The sequence below is a fragment of the Phaenicophaeus curvirostris genome, chromosome 1, assembly GCF_032191515.1.
Source record: "Phaenicophaeus curvirostris isolate KB17595 chromosome 1, BPBGC_Pcur_1.0, whole genome shotgun sequence".
In the NCBI taxonomy this organism is placed as follows: domain Eukaryota; kingdom Metazoa; phylum Chordata; class Aves; order Cuculiformes; family Cuculidae; genus Phaenicophaeus; species Phaenicophaeus curvirostris.
The window spans coordinates 49580525-49588883 of record NC_091392.1 but is presented as its reverse complement, the minus strand read 5'-3'; positions in this window follow the sequence as shown (position 1 = coordinate 49588883).

Sequence of the window (8359 nt, the reverse complement as noted above, 5' to 3'; positions counted from 1 at the left end):
TTGCCCTCCTGTACAAATACACACGTAGAGAAAGTTCCCGTCCTTGAAAATTTACAGCTTCGACAAGGAAAGTGGTTTGCCAGACTTAGTAGCAGATCTGGTAATGGATAGATAGGTCCTTAAGCTCACTGTAGAGTTCACTACATTGTCTGACTCTACTTTGTCAGGGCTGGTGCAAACTCACTATTATTCAACATAACAACTCAGACAAAACATTTAGGGGAAGTAATGGTTTCCTTTTCCATATGCCATTTCATGAACAGCTGACCAAGAAGATGACCAGCATAAGAAATGCTTCATGCTCTGCTGCTCCACTTGTTTGGAGACTGCCTTTCTAGAGAATTAACTGGTATTATTTTCTCCAATGAAACTTTGCTTGCTTCCATTAGGAAATAAACAACACACCACTCAAATACATACCGCTCACCTCCTCGAAACACTGAAGGGAACAGCTAAAATCAGAGCTAGCCTAGGCATTGTGACTACTCAGAAAGTCAGATCTGGGACTGCTATGGTGACTGTATTCCATAGCTCCATCCAAAGCACTGGAAGCCTTTATTACCATTTATGCAAGAAGAAAGGGTATGCTCCTTAGTTGACTGGAAGACTTATTCCCCTGTAGGTAAAAAAAAAATAATAAATGGATATAACAGCTTGGACATTCCTGTGTGGAGCTGGTGGAGCTTAGCTTCTTGAAACTGTTGACGCCTGTCACAATGTTTGCCTAGAGCAAGATCAGGTCACTAAGCTTTTGCCAGTTTTAAAGATGGATTAAAGCAGAATATTCACAAAGGCAAATTAAGCAACAGCAGCTGCTCTTCACAGGTCAGTCTGCAGGCAGTGGAGGCAGGCAAACTCCTGCAGGAGTGACTCAGAGCACCTCCCTACATTAAACTTGTGTTCTGAATCACCTCCTGGGACAGCCAGGGCCCCCCTCATGAATGCCTCTCACCACCACTACACATTGCTTACCTTTCCAGCTGGGTTGCCTGGTCTCCTCTGCTGCCACTGGGGACCCAGGCCAGGGTAAATTGCTGTAAAATCTATTGCAGGTGGAAGGATAAGCACGTTGTAAATGACTTCACAGATTCAAACAGTGTTTGAGCTTTCCAATTATGAAACACAGCTTGCTAAATTCGAGGTTTTGAAACTCACTGCTAATATTTTAAAGTGAAAAACAATAACCATATGGGATTTAGCAAGTCATAAGCTAGGTTATGATGAGCTGCATGGTTTGTCAGTTCCCAGATGCTAGTTTGATAAATCACCAGGGGATTTCCTCACTGGCTGGGCTGCCAGGGTGAATACAGCAAGCAAGAAGTTTTGTATTAGATTTTATGGGATCGAGACTTCAGCATGCTGAGTACCCTCTGAGCTGCATAAATGTGAACCAAGGACAAACTGACTCCCCTGAATTGCTGCAGTTACAGGGAGAGAGCTCCTTGTGGACAGAAAACTGGTGAAGACACCATTTCAGTTCTGCGTTTCAGATATTCATCCTCTGGTACATAGAGGTAGGAGGAAAGGAGATATGTGGGAATAAGGTTCCTCTGTGCCCCATCCTCTGCCTAGTAGTTTTCTCTGAGCTTGGGTTACAGCTACAGCAGAAACTACAGGCTTGTAGCTGCTCTTATTGCTCCTAGGGCTAGCTGGCCATAACCTACAGCTACACATATACTGATATATACATCTAAACCATGACAAGAACTGAGATCTTACATGCTCTTTGGCACAGAAAGCATGAGAGTGTTTCGGGGTGAGCCAGATGATTGCTATGGTGCCCTTCTCCCAAGAGAGCCATATCAGACTCAGAGAACCCGATGCCGTCAGCAGCACTGAGCTTGCTTGCCTGCACAGCCCAGCTGGACTCAGCATGAGGAGCAGACGTGCAGTTGGCTGTATGAAGCTCTGTATCTCAAAATTAATTTGTCTGTGGTTCTGCTGACACCTTCTGATTATGCTGCTATCCCAGTAAAATAAAGGGCGTGCTGAAATCGATTTCCCACCCCCTACTCCACTGCAGAGAGAAGACAAAAGATGTATTGCTAATTAAAATGTTCTTATCTGCTGGAAAGCAGTTTGTAGGATTGGTTTGAATAAAACTGATGATGCAGCCCACTCAGATCACTGGGTAATGACCTCTCTATTATAAAGTCCCAGAATAACATAGTAAAGTAATCTTGATTTCCTAAAATCTATCAAAGGAAGAACTTCTCAGTTAGTTATAGCATATAATATGGATACTCCTGAAATGTCCTCTTCTTAATGAACAGCTGATATTGCCTAACCTCATGGAAATAAGAGAGAATTGGTACCAGCTGCAAAACGCATTCACTGGATAGTGAAACTGGCAGTTGGTATTATGCCTGCTATAAATATTTTTAATTAAAAATTGTTTTCTGTCTCTTCAATTGGTATAATAGCAGTGATGCTTACTGAGAGTTACTGAAGATGTAATAGGATTCCCCTTCGTGTATAGCAGAGCTATTTATTCTGCCATAATTTTGCTATAGTGGAAATCTGCATAATAATGCCCAGATTCTAGTACAAGAGAAAAATAGACCAAGGGACTGTTTTATCTGTGTGCTTCGGAACAACACACATGAGCATTGTTGCAAATTTCTAAAGAAAATTTGTGCTCAATCTCTGGTTGCTCAGGTATGACATTAAAAATTTTTTAAGAACTGCTTTTATTGAAATTCCAGCTTCAATCCACAGTCCTCTGGCACCATATGGCTTTGAGAAGGGCATATTTCATTGAAAAACTCTTTGCAGATTTACAGAGAGCACGGCAGATTTGCCCCTTCTCCTTTCCCCATGGTTCCCCAGGCATCCACAACAGAGTGGCCAGGAGTGGTGCCGGCAGAGGGGACTCCATGTGCTACCTCAGCTCCAGGGCAGACCCATGTCTCCAGGTGACAAAGGTCACCTCCTTCTTTGGGGAGCCAAGAGCCATTAGGACAGCTCTGCCCTGGCAGGCATAGCCCGTGCTAGGTATTACCTAAATAGGATGGATACTGAGACAGCTGGAGAAATCTCTGTCAGCCATCCCTGCTGGGCCTTTGGGAGCATGTTTTCTGTACATGTTTTCTTGGGAGCATTGCTCTCTGTACTATGTGGGAGACTCTCAAAAGCAGACGGGAGTGATTGCTTTCTAATCCCTGTTTGAATCTCTTCCCCTCTAAGGCTTTGGACCAATATTCTGATTTAGGCATTTCTTCACACTGCCTTCCTCAGCCTCCTGCCTTCCTCCTCCCTGGCTTCTGATACATCTACCCCTGACTGGCATTCTCCTTCACCCTCCCATTTTTATTCTTCTGTGTGTATCTCAGAGGTCCTGGCGCAGCTTAACATGGTATGATGTTTGTTTTCTGACAAATCCCAGAGGCTCGAGTCAAGACAAAAGCCTCATTCTGTCAGTCACTGTATGAATGCATGATTAGGCACATCCCCTACTACAAAGACCTTTTGATCTAAACCTGCTGCTTTGATTTCATAATGATACTAAATTCCATTCCCAGTTTGGCTCTTGTCCCGTTCTTGTTCACAAATTGACAGCAATTTTACTGTGGCAAGTCTTGCCCCAGACAAAGCCATTTTTTTTTTTATCCATTGGCACTTCCTTCTTATCCTAGGTTCTTCCTTCTGCCACAAATTATCTTTGCCTTGCTTTCCAGCTAGTCCTTTCAGACACTTTTATGGTTTGCAGTCCTCTCATTTTCTATCTTCTTGTCCCTCTTAAGGTTCAGCATGTGTTCTCCTTTCTATTCTCTTTTGAAGGGAAGCCCTTGCTTTCATAAACTCAGCTATCCCATATCTGAGCTGAATTTATGATGGCCACTGTCCACTTTTCTTTATCTCTTCATACCTAAATTCACAAGTGTCTTGCTGGTAGCTACACATGAAAGCTTTGCTATTGGGTCAGTGACATTCTTCTCTATTTCTTGCAAAATCTTTCTCCTGTCTTTCCAGCCTCAAAATATGAATAGATGAAAGACTGCATGAGTGTTTGCCTTTTTTCCTAGGTTTTAACCCCATTAACGGTGAAGGTGAGTTGTTATTCATCCATCATGTCCTTGTGGCAAGGTGCAGATTTGTTATCTGGTGAACAGATAGCAGAAAAGGATGGGAACTAGCCTATGGTCCTGTGGCAATGCAGGAAGTCTCTTTCTTTTGAAATTCATGTTTTCAATTCCCATTTAGCTGTTTCTCACCTATGATGAACTCTGTCTGCCTGGGCATTTCCCCAGCTCTCCACAGACAAGGCAGCAGCACCACCGTGGTGTGGTTTGTAATGGGCACCATTACCTTCACCTGTCAGCATCTCTGCGGTACGCTGTATTCAACAGCAAAGATGAGAAAACAAAACCAGGGAAGTGACTTATACCACTGCCCAGAAAGAGAAAGGCAGAGGGGGGGGAAGAGGAGAAAGAGAAATGAAGACCCCATCTGGCTGAGAGCACAGAGGTCACATTAGCCAGATGGGAAATAAATCAAAAGGGACTTTTGTGGAGGTGGCTGGGCAGGAGTAGTTTCTGTTTGACTACTTTAATTCTGCCAGGTTACCTCCCAGTGTTGGGTCACTCAAAGATGTAATTTTGTTTCAATAATGAAAGAACTCTACATTAACAGAAAAAGGACAACATATTTGTGATCATTTTTTCAACATGCAGTCCACTTAATTGGTTTTCATGGCCAGTTTGAACTATTTTTTGAGCATTCAAGAGGTTTTGTGTGGAATAACTGTTAATTTAAGAGCTAGTCACACCAAGAGAAGCTCTCACTTGCCTGTGTGCCTGTTTCCTGCCTTGTCGTAAACTAAAAGTAAGAACACTCTAAGCCAAGATAAATTTGAAATACAATTCTCCAGTTATTTGAATCAAAAGGCAGTATTGATTATTTAATTACTTGGAAATGATCCAGATGCTGGGCATTTACTACAGATTAATGACTGTCCCAGAGCAGTTAATGGCCCTTCTCGCTGCCATCAACACAAGCTGCTTATTAATCCCTGGAAAATGGCTTGCATAACAATCATAACCTGCTGTTAAAAGTTTATAAATAGATAAAAGTGTCACATGGATTTACGAGTGCTGAGGCTGAATGGGATCTGTATGGCATTTCTAGTGAATGAATGCCATGTGCATGAGCTCATCTGATTGCTTGAATTATCACAAAATCCCAAGTTGCTCTTTTGGATTGGAAAATGGCATGTAAGAAAGTGCCAAGTGGCTCGAGTCCTATCTACTGACTGGGAAATAATTACTCTGCTGCATAATAAAGAGGCACCTTCATTCTTACAGCAGTGCTCTGCCCTTTTTGTCACGTAGCCTGAAAAGTACATAAGGGAGGCTATGTAACTGTGCCATTTCATTCCTTTGCTTTGTTTTAAGAAGGAAAAACCACTTGCATGTATACACATTTCAGAGCTAATCCAGGTCCTCTCCAAAGCCCAGCAATGGGTTCAGCAAGCCTAAGGGTCTTGCTAGACTGGGATCAGTGTTATTCAGACAAAGGTCTTCAAAGGAGTCCTTTGCACCTAGGTCTCTCCAGCCCATACTGACCTGTTGTAACAGTGAAGATGGTATGCGCGGCCAGTGAAAGCTGCCTTCAGAAAATGTGCTGCCCCTTGGTGCTGGTAGAGCTGGGAGGATGCACAGACCCCAGGTGCTGGAGTGGCTGAGGCAGGGAATTTCAGAGGTGCTACATCCCACCGAGCATGACGTAACCATGCTCTGCCCCTGCCCTGGCACTTATGCTTCCCCTTCTGTCTGGGAGCTCAGTTGCCAAGCCAGCGTGGAGGGGACCCCTCTCCTGTGGGGATGAAGCGTCCCTGTCATGGCACAGCCCAGCCCGAGTCACCTGGGTACCAGCCTTCAGTCTCTCATCCCCTCAGCACCCGCTGTCCCCCCACAGCTAGCTGTCCTCACCCTCCTAACCCTGCCAGACGAGCAGTGACTAATAAAGATGATATAAACATGATGTCGTCTGGAACCTGAGAAAGCTGCCAGAGGAATGAAGAGGATCTGTGGGAGCATCCTGTCCTTACCAGGAATTAGGGAAGTGGCTTCCCTATATCTGACCACACGACAGATGCCAAGGTAAGAGAAAAGATAATAAATTGGTGTCTCCTTCTAAGAATCAGACTTGAGGGAACATGAGGGACCTTCCTGAATCATGGCTTCCAAGTATGTTAGCACGACTGCCTCTGTTTTCTGTTCTTTTTAGCAGACCTGTCTCGACAGGGCAGACACTTCAGTGCCGTACTGTGTCCTTTGAATCAGAGAAGCTGGGTGCCACAAGGCCCCAATCCCTTGCCTCCTTATACCATGCACCGTGCTCCTCCCTCCTTCTCCAGTGCAGATGCTTGTGGGACTTGGTGACCTGCCATGCAGGAGTAGGTGCAAGGGCTGGGATGCAAGAGAGGAGCAGGCACACGAGTGGGCTGTGGCTGCCACGACTGAGGTGTAAGATGTATACACATCGCGTGTATTTTGATGCACGCTGCCTGAGAGGTCTGCAGGTTGGAGAAAAGGAAAAGACTGCACTGCCAGACTGCTGCTGCAAATATCCTCTGCCTCACCTACCACCTTGGCCATGCTGTCTCCCTCCTGTGCCTCTCCCTTGCACTCTTTCTTCTCCCCCACTGCATTCTGTAATTTGTCTTTTCTCAGTGCTCTGCTGTCTTTTTACCTCTCCCCTCTCATCCTGGTCAGGAAGCTGACTCCTGCTGAGCACTGCCAGAACATCTCTTCCACAGCCCACTCCTGTGATTTTTTGGTGCATTGCATCTTACTCATAGGAGGATTCAGGCTATAATCAAGTTATGAACCTATCTAATTATCCTCCCTGGAGGAAGGCCATGAAGATGACTGGGGGCTGGAGCACATCCCATATGAGGGCAGGCTGAGAGAGTTGGGTTTGTTTAGCCTAGAGAAAAGAAGGCTCTGAGGAGACCTTACAGCAGCCTTCCAGTACTTAAAGGGGGCATACAGGAAAGCTGGGGAGGGGCTCTTTATCAAGGAGTGCAGGGATAAGATGAGGGGGGAATAGTTTTTAACTGAAAGAGGAGACTTAGTTAGATATTTAGGAAGAAATTTTTGACTGTGAGGGGTCAGGGGGTCAGGAGGGTTGGAACCAGATGATCTTTAAGGTCTTTTCTGACCCAAATCTGCTTTGCTGCACTTCACAATACCCATATAGTTTTCAGGCAAGACGTGCACCTTCATTCACTACCTCTCCGAGAAGAAACGCCTCTTCGGGTCCCCCAGTCCTGCTTTTGCGTCGACCAGGGTGCCTGCACCCATCCTAGAGCCCCATCCTGTGCCCACAGGCTGTGCAGCACAGAGAAATGCTAGCCCAGCAAGCAGTCCCAGGAGACTCCTGTGCCCAAGAGTTGAGAGAAGAAAATTTGCCTCCCAGCACTTGCTTAGGGTCACTGCAACTTTCTGGCAATCATAGAATCACAGAATCATAGAATAGTTTGGGTTGGAAGGGACCTTAAAGATCATCTAGTTCTAACCCTCCTGCCACAGGCAGGAACACCTCCCACTAGATCAGGCTGCCCAAAGCTGCATCCAGCCTGGCCTGGAACACCTCCAGCATGGGGCATCCACAATTTTCCCTGGACAACCTGTGATAGTGCCTCACCGCTATCATAGTGAAGAAATTCTTCCTTATGCCTAGTCTAAAACCGCCCCTCTACAGTTTATACCTATTTCCCCTAGTCCTACCACTACAAGCCTTTGTAAAAAGTCCCTCCCCAGCTTTCTTGTACCCCTTCAGGTACTGGAAGGTTGCTATAAGGTCTCCTCAGAGCCTTCTTATTCTCCAGGCTGAACAGCCCCAACTCTCTCAGCCTGTCCTCAAATGGGAGGAGCTCCAGCCCTCTGATCATCTTTGTAGCCCTCCTCTGGACCCATTCCAACAGCTTCATATCCTTCTTATGTTGAGGATTCCAGAACTGGACACAATACACCAGATGAGGTCTCACAAGAGAGGAGTAGAGGGGCAGAATCCCCTCCCTCACCCTGCTGGCCACGCTTCTTTTGATGCAGCCCAGGATACTGGTGGCCTTCTGGGCTGCAAGGGCACATTGCCAGCTCATGTCGAACTTATGCCAATGGCATAAGGCACCCAAAGCCCGGTGCCAGGCCAGGCAGGAGCAGGATCCCAACCTCTCCAGGCTCCCCATAGCCTCCAGCTCTTCCCATCTCCTCCCTCAAGCCGAGGCGGGCGGCAGCTCTGTTTGGGATGCTCCACTTCGGCGCAGCCGTCGCTGCCATCTAGCGGGATTGAGGATGGATAACCGACGACCCCAAACGGCTGGAAGGACCCAACAGCATCCCCCTGACGCCAA